The following is an 11,709-nucleotide window of genomic DNA, read 5'->3' on the forward strand; positions in this document are numbered from 1 at the left end:
ATGGATGGATTGAGCACAGGATGGATGGATGGCTCAATGGACAGATGGAGAACGGGATGGATGATAGATCAATGGACAGATGGAACACAGGATGGATGGATCAATGGACAGATGGAGAACAGGATGGATGATGGATGGACGGGTGGAGAACAGGATGGATGGATGGATGGACAGATGGAGAACTGGATGGATGGATGGAGAACAGGATGGATGGATGGATGGATGGATCGATCGATGGACGGATGGAGAACAGGATGGATGGATGGATGGATGGATGGATGGATGGATGGATGGATGGAGAACAGGATGGATGGATGGATCGATGGACAGATGGAGAACAGGATTAAGGGATGGAAAACAGAATGGATGGATGGATGGATGGATGGATGGATGGATGGAGAACAGGATGGATGGATTGAGCACAGGATGGATGGATGGCTCAATGGACAGATGGAGAACGGGATGGATGATAGATCAATGGACAGATGGAACACAGGATGGATGGATCAATGGACAGATGGAGAACAGGATGGATGATGGATGGACGGGTGGAGAACAGGATGGATGGATGGATGGACAGATGGAGAACTGGATGGATGGATGGAGAACAGGATGGATGGATGGATGGATGGATCGATCGATGGACGGATGGAGAACAGGATGGATGGATGGATGGATGGATGGATGGATGGATGGATGGATGGAGAACAGGATGGATGGATGGATCGATGGACAGATGGAGAACAGGATTAAGGGATGGAAAACAGAATGGATGGATGGATGGATGGATGGATGGATGGAGAACAGGATGGATGGATTGAGCACAGGATGGATGGATGGCTCAATGGACAGATGGAGAACGGGATGGATGATAGATCAATGGACAGATGGAACACAGGATGGATGGATCAATGGACAGATGGAGAACAGGATGGATGATGGATGGACGGGTGGAGAACAGGATGGATGGATGGATGGACAGATGGAGAACTGGATGGATGGATGGAGAACAGGATGGATGGATGGATGGATGAATGGACGGATGGAGCACAGGATGGATGGATGGATCAATGGACAGATGGAAAACAGGATGGATGATGGATCAATGGATGGATGGATCAATGGATGGATGGATGGAGAACAGGATGGATGGATGGATGGAGCACATGATGGAGCACATGATGGATGGATGGATCAATGGATAGATGGAGAACAGGGTGGATGGATGCATGGATGGATGAGAACAAGATGGATGGATGGACAGATGGAGAAAAGGATGGACAGATAGAGAACAGGATGGATGGATGGAGAAATGGATGGATGGATGGATGGATGGAGTTAGTCATTGTATCAGTGGCCTACCTGGCAAGGGATAGTGGGATAAAGGACACCAGAGAACTGTAATTAAATATTATTTATTGTTATTGTTTTAAGAAGAAGTAGAAAAAGAAGAAGAAGAAGAGAGAAGAAGAAGTCTTGCCAGGCAAAACAAACCTTGCCTGGTAGCACTTATGATAAATATGAAGGAAGATATCATGAAAAAATAGGTACCCTATGGGTACATGTGGCTACTGCTCGTCTCATCTCGTCTTCATCCGCTTTATCCGGGGCCGGGTCGCAGAGGCAGCAGTCTCAGCATGGAAGCCCAAACTTCCCTTTCCCCAGACACCTCGGCCAGCTCCTCGGGAAGAACACCGAGGCATTCCCAGGCCAGCTGAGAGACATAGTCCCTCCAGCGTGTCCTGGGTCTTCCCCGGGGCCTCCTCCCAGGGGGACATACCTGGAACACCTCCCCAGGGAGGTGTCCAGGAGGCATCCGAAAGAGATGCCCGAGCCACCTCAGCTGGTTCCTCTTGATGTGGAGGAGTAGCGGCTCTACTCCGAGCTCCTCCCGAGTGACTGTGCTTCTCACCCTATCTCTAAGGGAGCGCCCAGCCACCCTGCGAAGGAAACTCATTTCGGCCGCTTGTATACGTGAGTTTGTTATTTCGGTCATTACCCAAAGCTCATGACCATAGGTGAGAGTCGGAACGTAGATCGACCGGTAAATCGAGAGCTTCGCCTTTTGGATCAGCTACTTCTTCACCACGACGGACCGGTAAAGCGACCGCATCACTGTGGAGGCTGCACCGATCCGCCTGTCGATCTCACGCTCTATCCTTCTCTCACTCGTGAACAAGATCCCGAGATACTTAAACTCCTCCACTTGAGGTAGGACTTCTCCACCAACCTGGAGAGGGCAAGCCACCCTTTTCCGGTCGAGAACCATGGCCTCGGACTTGGAGGTGCCGATTCTCATCCCAGCCGCTTCACACTCGACTGCAAACCGCCCCAGTGCATGCTGAAGGTCCTGGCTTGAAGAAGCCAACAGGACAACATCATCCGCAAAAAGCAGAGATGAAATCCTGTGGTTCCCAAACAGGATTCCTTCCGGCTCCTGGCTGCACCTAGAAATTCTGTCCATAAAAATTATGAACAGAACCGGTGACAAAGGGCAGCCCTGCCGGAGTCCAACATGCACTGGGAACAGGTCTGACTTACTGCCGGCAATGCGAACCAGACTCCTGCTCCGTTCGTACAGGGACCGGACAGCCCTTAGCAAAGAGCCCCGAACCCCATACTCCCGAAGCACCCCCCACAGAATGGCTACTGCTTATAAATAAAATTGTTTTCTGATACCATGTCCATACAGTAAATATAGCATATATATTTACTCTATGAGGTAAGCCGTATTACCTCACCAACACGGCCTGCTTCAAGGAGGTCTTTTGATGAACTTGTGGGGTTTTTTTGTGTATGTGTCAATCACAGGAGTAAAATATACCAAGTGTCTATACTTTATATTCTTCTACTCTTACCGCTTACAGTTTTTGAAACTGAAACCTCCGAACCGAGGCTGATATACACACATTGTCGTCATGACCGAAACTCTTATTTCCCGGAAATGGCCCGGCGCTAGAGCTCAGTGGAACGCACGTTCCCTCTGTAATAAGCATAAACATGTCTGAAAGTGATTTCTTTAGTCTAGTTCATTTATTTCGAATGGTGAACCGAATTGTATACACTCACCGGCCATTTTAATCGGAGCACGTGTATGCGCATGCACAGTGTGCGATTGTTACACTCTTGCATTCTTACAGCATGATGACGTAGTGGCTACAGCCTCTATATGAGGCAGTAGCCACAACAAAAACGATTTTGACCTTTTTGCTGACCTTGACCGAATGACCCTCAAAATGTTGGCAGGCGCGGTTTTAAGGGGTGGCAAAAGGTGGCAGTTGCCACTGTAAAAATATGTCTTGCCACCACAGTTGCCCCCCTATTTTAAAAAGAATTATTTATTAAAACACATTTTTGAAATTCAATTATCTATCAACAGAGATACTAAGCCCTCATCTCATCTCTACCTACCGTTATTTACGTTATTTCACACCCCACCCCATCCCCGGAATTTTGAAATGGTTTCACCCAGAGAGAAACGTTCTTCTGTTATGATTCTTCTGAATGCTCGACTTCTGATGAGGCAACGTGCTGGAGCAAAGAGTTTGGTCAAATTGTTTTCACCTGATAGAACACAGTCTTGTCCTTTCTATGTTAAATGCATTTTGGTACTCAATTATTCTTTTAGCTCAACTATCTTTATTTTCAATATTTTTTATATTGGTCGGTCAGCAACTAGACTAGTCTTGCTTCGCTAGCATAGAAGCTTTACTTAGCTATCTGTCCCATGATCTGTCCCATGATCTGTCCTGACCTTAGTTTGCAGAGATTACACTAGCAGTAGCTCGCTAATCAATGTGTAACTAACATTTTGTCAAGGCTGGCATTATGCCCTACCTATACTGTTGACAATCGGAGACATTAGTTTTTCTAAAACGTTAGTTTTTTGTTGGATGCAGTAGGCTATACAGTCATTGGTTGGATGTATGGAGTGCTGTCTCGCTAGGTTCCGGTAGTAGCTATACCTGCAAGTTATGTTTTACTTTCTGTGTATGCTAGGCAACGAAATGAAAGCTAATAGTTTTGTAAAGTGATAGGCTTTAGAAAGTAAACAACTTCTGTGTTGTGTATTAGCATTACTAGCAGGTCAGCCTAGCTTGCGTTTTCACCTGTGTGCTATTCAGTTTAGTGATATACTTAATTTGTTTCTTTTAGTTTTACGGAAATCAAGGATGAACACATCTGTATAAGTTTGAAGTCCAGTAAAGATCCACAATCTAAACCATTCGCTATCTGTCTATTTTTTGATACATCGCTAGGGCAGAATAGTTCCATTCATTGCTTGAGAATATACTTTCAGAAAAGATGGTTTAGATGGTTGAATCCGTTTTCCTTGATGGTACAATAGCTCAATACATATTTGACAAGATGACTTGACTGTGAGTCTTTCTTGAGCGTAAGTAAAAATGATTTCTACGATTTGCATAAACTGCTGCATCGACAACCTATGCCCCCCTCCTGGAACCTATGCCCCTCCTTTGCCACCCTAAGGAAAAATCTCTGGAGCCGCCACTGAATGTTGGAGGTTCTATTTGAGACCAATGCTCATCTATCCTGAAAGTTTCATGAAGATTGGTCCAGCCATTTTCCCGTAATGTCGTTAACAAAAAAACAAAGAAACAAACATACAAAGAAACCCCACCAAAAACAATACCTCACCCCCTGGTGGACTCCATCCTGGGCAAGGTTATTATTATTATTATTATTATTATTATTATTATTATTCAATAAAGTCACATGACTGTCACATCACCTGATTCACAGGTCAAATTTACCCATGGGTTTTAGACACCTCACATGTTTTGTACTCTATATAAACTCAACAAAAATAAAAACTTTACACTCGTTTCAAAGTCAATAATTTGAACATTTTGGAAAATAGGTTTGAAATAACGATTGTATTCAATTATCTTTTCATTAAAGATGCTATAGTATCAGTGATGGGAATAACGGCGTTAGAATAAACGGCGTTACTAACGGCGTTACTTTTTTTAGTAACGAGTAATCTAACTAATTACTTTTTAAATCGTTATAACGCCGTTCCCGTTACTTACAATAAAATACTATGCGTTACTTTATTAAAGCTGTTCTCATCTGGCACGCTGCTCGTTCAGCCTTTCTTTCCTCTGCTTTAGTGTGGGGCGGGGAGACACGAGACAACGACACAGTAAGCCAATCAGAGTAGATTTGGACAACATATGTAGGTAGGCCACGCCTACTGCACTACTGCGCGCTCTTTCAATCGGAAGACCCAGCGATGGCGAGTGGTCAGCCAGCACTGCGCTTTCACACTGGAAATACAGCCATTACTTTTCATTACTTGAAATAAAAGGCAAGAGTGTTTACGTGCAATGCACATTATGTCGAGGAACAAAGCGTTTGTCCTCGTCAGTGGCCAGTAATTAGTAACATAATTTTAATAACTGCAAAAATATATTACATTTGATAGATGTCTTCTCTCACATTGTCCCACAAAAATATTAATATAGTGTAGACAATGTTACTAATTGGTTCTGTTAAGTGTCCATTTCAGTCATTAAACACATTTAACATTCACTTTTATTATGATTACACTAATTGAATTTGATTTTTTTTTTTTTTGGGGGGGGGGAACAAAATGTAACGGAATAATTACTTTCCCTGGTAATTAGTTACTTTTATGACAAAGTAACTCCGTTACTAATTCAGTTACTTTTTGGGAAAAGTAACTAGTAACTATAACTAATTACTTTTTGAAAGTAATGTGCCCAACACTGTATAGTATACAGATCATGTTTGTCATGGAATCGGTTCCACCAGAAATGCGACGACAATGTCCATGATCAAAAACTGTGAGTCACAACTTAATGCAGAGCAGAGCGCAGGCGATTTCGAATGGTTTGGGCAGTCACTCGACCTCCAAACAATTTATTCCCAGTGGATGTGGCAGTGACAAACTGATTACGCAAATGACGTAAGACAATCTGTCGGTCTTCTGCGTGTGACGTCACACGTGGTCGACCAGGACGGGGGCGGTCGGCTGCGGTGCCAGTTTGATGGAGACGTGTCTGGAGATTATGGATGGTCTGTCGACTGCATCCCATAACCCTCGCAACGTCAGTGACGGATGTTCCCGTATTCAGCATGCCAATGGCACGTTCACGCTGAATGTTTGACAGTCGTGGCATTGCAAATTAACGAATAATTAACCATAAAACCTTGTTTTTCTGAGATGACACTCTACTCTGCTACCGTGAGATCAATTGCACGTGTATCAATAGGTCACGTCACTTGTGTCACGTGGAAACGTGATTTTAGCGTGCAGTGCTCTCGCACGTGTTACGTAGGCCCGACCAGTAGAATGAATGTGTGACGTAATGCCCTTGACAATGCATTTAACCATAATCACAACAAGAACTCTTTCAAGAAAAGTTTCTAAACACTATTTGAAAAATAATGAGTGTCAAGTTTTTATTTTTGCTGAGTATATATATATATACACAGGTGAATTTTCTTTTTTTTAAAGATTTTTTTTGGGCTTTTTTCACCTTTATTGGATAGGACAGTGCAGAGACAGGACAGGAAATGAGTGGGAGAGAGGGACAGGGAGGGATCAGGAAATAACCTCAGGTCGGAACCGAACCCGGGTCCCCGGATTCACGGCATGGCGCCCCAGCCACCTGAGCCACGACACCCCCACAGGTGAAGTTTCACACAATTCATTCATTCATTCATTATTATGTCATTACAATTATGTCATTACAAATAAGGTGGATTTTTCCAGATGTGATTTTCTCACATTAATAATTTACTAACCCCATTTCCAGAAAAGTTGGGTTATTTTCCAAAATACAATAAAAACAAAAATCTGTGATAGTTTTATTGACCATCTTAATTGTATTTTGTAAATATAAACAAAGTCAGAATCTGATGCCTACAACACACTCAAAAAGTTGGGACAGAGGCAGTAATACCATTGTATTACATCACCTTCCACACTGTAGTAAGCCCCTGATGTGGGTGGAGTACTGAAGTACGGCAGGAGGGAGATGATGTTCACACACAACTTTATTTCTTATACTTTGTTGTTTTTCAGCTTTACTCACTCTTTTGCTGCTCACGTACACACAGACATATGCGCGTGCGCACACACACACACACACACACACGTGTGTGTTCTGGTCAGGAGAGATCCTCTCTCTTCACTCTCTCCCTCCTTTTCTATCCTGCACCGTCACTGTAACAAACATGCACACACAATATTATTCGACAACAGGTGTATTGACTTTGCCACTCACCTTCCCTGGCCCCACCCTCCATTCACAAACCAATGCTTGGCCACTCCCCCGCTGCCACAAACACTTTTTAATCTGACAATACTAATTGTTGTAGTTTTGCAATTGGAATGTTTGTCTATTCTTGCTTGATAAAGACTTCAGATGCTCAACAGTCTGTGGTCACCAGTGTCTGATTCTCCTCTTCATGATGCCACATACATTCTCAATAAGAGACAGATCTGGACTGTCAGCAGGCCAGTCAAGCACACGCACTCTGTGTCTATGAAGCCATGCTGTTGTAGCTCGTGCAGAATGAGGCTTGGCATTGCAAAGACTCAGCCTTTGGTGCTGCTCCTTTTATACCCAATCGTGTTACCAATTAAAGGCCCAGAGAAATGCGTTTTTTTTGCACTAAAACAGAATAGCAGTTAAATTCAGCAAGGTTTATTGAATCCCTGGACAGAGTCAACTATTCTCTAAACCGCACAGTAGCGGATATATTCGCAGACAAAAGCCGAGTAAATTTAGCCCTTTTAGAACCACCTGCCAAGCAACCGGAAGTAGCAGACAGGAGCCACGTGACGTCAGGAGTGTATGTCAGCTACGAACAACAACATGAGCAACCAAAGCAAGCAGGAATTTAGTGAGGGAGAAAATTCAAGTTTTAGTAGTTTTTTATCAGTTCAAGTTGATGACACCGTACTGACTGAAGAAGAAGTGGTCAGCAATAGGGAAGAAGAGAGAGGTATCGAACCGTACCGATTTGAGCCAGAATTGTCCGATGAGAGTGGGGTCAGTGATAGTAACAATCATGAACCTTAAGTTTTGATTTGATCCACTGCTTCAACTGGCCTTTAAATGCTCATAACTCGGCCACTGAAGGTCCCAGCAAAGCCAAATTTTGCAGGTATCTCCTGCTACACAATTCCCCACGAATCAGCACAAGCACAACCCGGTAGGACCGCGGCTTGGGATATTATTTGCCCCGGCGCGAGCTCTACTCCACACCTTGAGTTTCTATATGGTTCACGGCTATGGCTGGACTTTAAAAATTCATAACTCTATGAGGGAAGCTCGCAGCGAGGCGAAATTTCGCAGGCACATACCTCTCCCCGTGCCCTCGCAAACCAGCATGGGCATGGCCTGCTACAACTGTGCCTTGGGAAGTTATTTGCCCTGGCATGAGCTCACCTCCGTGCCTTAAGGATGACTGGAAGTTGAAGATGCATTCCTCAAGTTAGAAGTATGTATGTACAGTTGTGCTCATATGTTTACATACCCTGGCAGAATTTATGATTCTTTGACCATTTTTCAGAGGATATGAATGATAACACAAAAACATCTTTTCCACTCATGCTTAGTGGTTGGGTGAAACCATTTATTGTCAAACGACTGTGTTTTCTCTTTTTAAATCATAATGACAACAGAAACTACCCAAATGACCCTGATCAAAAGTTCACATACCCTGGTGATTTTGGCCTGATAACATGCACAGAAGTTGACACAAATGGGTTTGAATGGCTACTAAAGGTAACATCCTCACCTGTGATCTGTTTGCTTGTAATCAGTGTGTGTGCATAAAAGCTGAGTGAGTTTCTGGGATCCAGACAGACTCTTGCATCTTTCATCCAACCACTGACGTTTCTGGATTCTGAGTCATGGGGAAAGCAAAAGAATTGTCAACGGATCTACGGGAAAAGGTAGTTGAACTGTATAAAACAGGAAAGGGATACAAAAAGATATCCAAGGAATTGATGATGCCAGTCAGCAGTGTTCAAACTGTGATTAACAAATGGAAAATCAGGGGCTCTGTTAAAACCAAGCAAATGCCACAAAGTATCTCGCCTACAATACGCCAAACAGCACAGAGACAAGCCTCAAAACTTCTGGAACAAGGTAATTTGGAGTGATGAGACCAAAATTGAACTTTTTGGCCACAACCATAAACATTACATTTGGAGAGGTGTCAACAAAGCCTATGATGAAAGGAACACCATTCCTACTGTAAAGCACGGAGGTGGATCGCTGATGTTTTGGGGATGTGTGAGCTCCAAAGGCACAGGAAACTTGGTCAAAGCTGATGGAAAGATGCAGCACGTTATCAGCAAATACTGCAGGCAAATTTGCACTCATCAGCCCGGAAGCTGCGCATGGGACGTACTTGGACGTTCCAACATGACAACGATCCAAAACACAAGGCCAAGTCGACCTGTCATTGGCTACAGCAGAACAAAGTGAAGGTTCTGGAGTGGCCATCTCAGTCTCCTGACCTCAATATCATCGAGCCACTCTGGGAAGATCTCAAACTCGCAGTTCATGCAAGACAGCCCAGGAATTTACAGGAACTGGAGGCTTTTTGCCAAGAAGAATGGGCAGCTTTACCATCTGAGAAAATAAAGAGCCGCATCCACAACTACCACAAAAGACTTCAGGCTGTCATTGATGTTAGAGGGGGCAATACACGGTATTAAGAACTGGGGTATGTAAACTTTTGATCAGGGTCATTTGGATGTTTTTTGTTGTCATTATGATTTAAAAATAGAAAACACAGTTGTTTATCAATAAATGGCTTCACCCAACCACTAACCATGAGTGGGGAAAAAAGTTTTTGTGCTATCATTCATATTCTCTGAAAAAAGGCCAAGAAAGCAAAAATTCTGCCAGGGTATGTAAACTTATGAGCACAACTGTATGTTGGAAACAAAATGCTTTGCAGTTCATTGTAGCAAAGTCTTGACTAATTAGTGATTACCATTATCTTTTGGGAAAAGGAACAGGGCCACTCCCTCCACGGCATTTGTGTTGCTGCACCCGGTAGCGATACATCGTTTTCTGGGTGCTTTTCCTTTTTTTCTCTCCCCCTTCTTCTCCATAACAGTTGTAGAGTGTAATTTAATGACTTGTCTCTCTTTCTACGTCATGTTCTGTCGCAAGTTTCCATCAAAATGAATGTAATCTAGCAGAGAGTCAGACAGAAGCTACACTGTTTGGACGTCAGTGGAAAAACCGCCGATAAAACCACTCACACTCATGGCATCACGTGAAAGCCAGCTAATAATGGCAACGTTGGTACCAGGATTCCCTCGGTGAGTAATTTAAACTCGACAAATTCTGAATGTTCCCAACATTTACGATGTGGGTTTCAATGATAAGTTTTCATTGTTGGGACTTATACTATTATTATCCAAGGGGGAAAAGGGTACATTTCTCTCAGCATTTAATCTGCTTATTGTGGAATCTTCCAAAATGGTGTTATTTGAATATCCTATAAACTTTTCAGTCCCAACTTTTATTGAATATGTTGCAGGCATCAAATTCTAACTTCGTTTATATTTGCAAAATGCAATTAAGTTGATCAATTAAACTATTGAAATTCTTTTTTTTTTTGTACTTTTGTCAGTTCATGTGAATTGACAAATCACAGACTTTCATTTTTATTGCATTTTGGAAAATATCCCAGCCTTTCTGGAAATGGGATAACGTACTTTTCACACATTATCCCACATTATTCATGTATTCAGGACATAACATGTTGACATTTACTTTCACGTGATTTTCACATCGATCATATATTGTATTATTCACAAAATCACATCTGGAAACCTTATGACCACATGTGAAATGTATGCGGTTTTTCCGGGCTGTGGTGGACCAGAAGTTTAACCCCAGAAACACTAGCCATGAGGTTGGATTTACACCCTGGATGGGAAGCCAATCCATCACAGGGTTTATTACTATTATAGTCAACATCACCATATTTATAGTTGTGTGTGTATTAGGGATCTATACTGTCTAGACCTGTATGCTCTTCTTCACTTGAGACGGATAGTCCAGTCTTTTTTTTTCTTTTCTTTTTAGAATCAGTGGGATTGAAGGTCCAGATAAACAAGTGGTCAGTGGCAGCAGTCGTAAAGCCACAGGGCTGCACCACATGAGGTCTGGATACTTCAGAGGGCAACAAATGGAGACAGCCCCTAAAATACAATGAGAGAAGAGCTTCAAAGAGACACAGAAAGAGAAGTATGCGACTATTGAAGAAAAGAGCAAAGGATAAAACAGATATGTGTCTCAGCATCAATTGGCAGTTTACAGACTCAGTTGAGAAAAGCACAACTGATGCTTTACAAGCACTACATCAGGCTGCACAGTATGAACCTCAACACAAGTCTGATTCATGCAGATTTACACATACACAAAATATAAATGGTATTCTATCTCAAATAACACTTTTTTTTTTCTTTTCCAACTTTACTTATGATTTGTAAACAAATGTATCCACAACGAATATTCTTCCAGGGCACAGACTTTTAAACATTTAAACAAAAGGAAATAATTTCAATAAATATGATCTTAGACATTGTAATTTGTATAGAAAATGTGTCTTACATAACTATTTTATGCATACAGTTTAAGAATAAAAGAGCGTTGTCTAAAGTACTTCTTTAAAAAATGC

At 42.6% G+C, this 11,709-nt stretch overlaps 1 long non-coding RNA gene across 1 annotated transcript; it reads left to right on the forward strand.

Moving 5' to 3' along the window:
* The first annotated feature begins 4,255 nt into the window (after window positions 1-4,255).
* On the forward strand, window positions 4,256-11,472 carry LOC132886738 (uncharacterized). Its single transcript, XR_009654722.1, has 3 exons — window positions 4,256-4,686; window positions 6,541-6,681; window positions 11,115-11,472. It is a non-coding gene; the product is annotated as an uncharacterized LOC132886738 (long non-coding RNA).
* Window positions 11,473-11,709: the final 237 nt, after the last annotated feature.

This window comes from Neoarius graeffei, chromosome 5, assembly GCF_027579695.1.
Source record: "Neoarius graeffei isolate fNeoGra1 chromosome 5, fNeoGra1.pri, whole genome shotgun sequence".
Taxonomy (NCBI): Eukaryota; Metazoa; Chordata; class Actinopteri; order Siluriformes; family Ariidae; genus Neoarius; species Neoarius graeffei.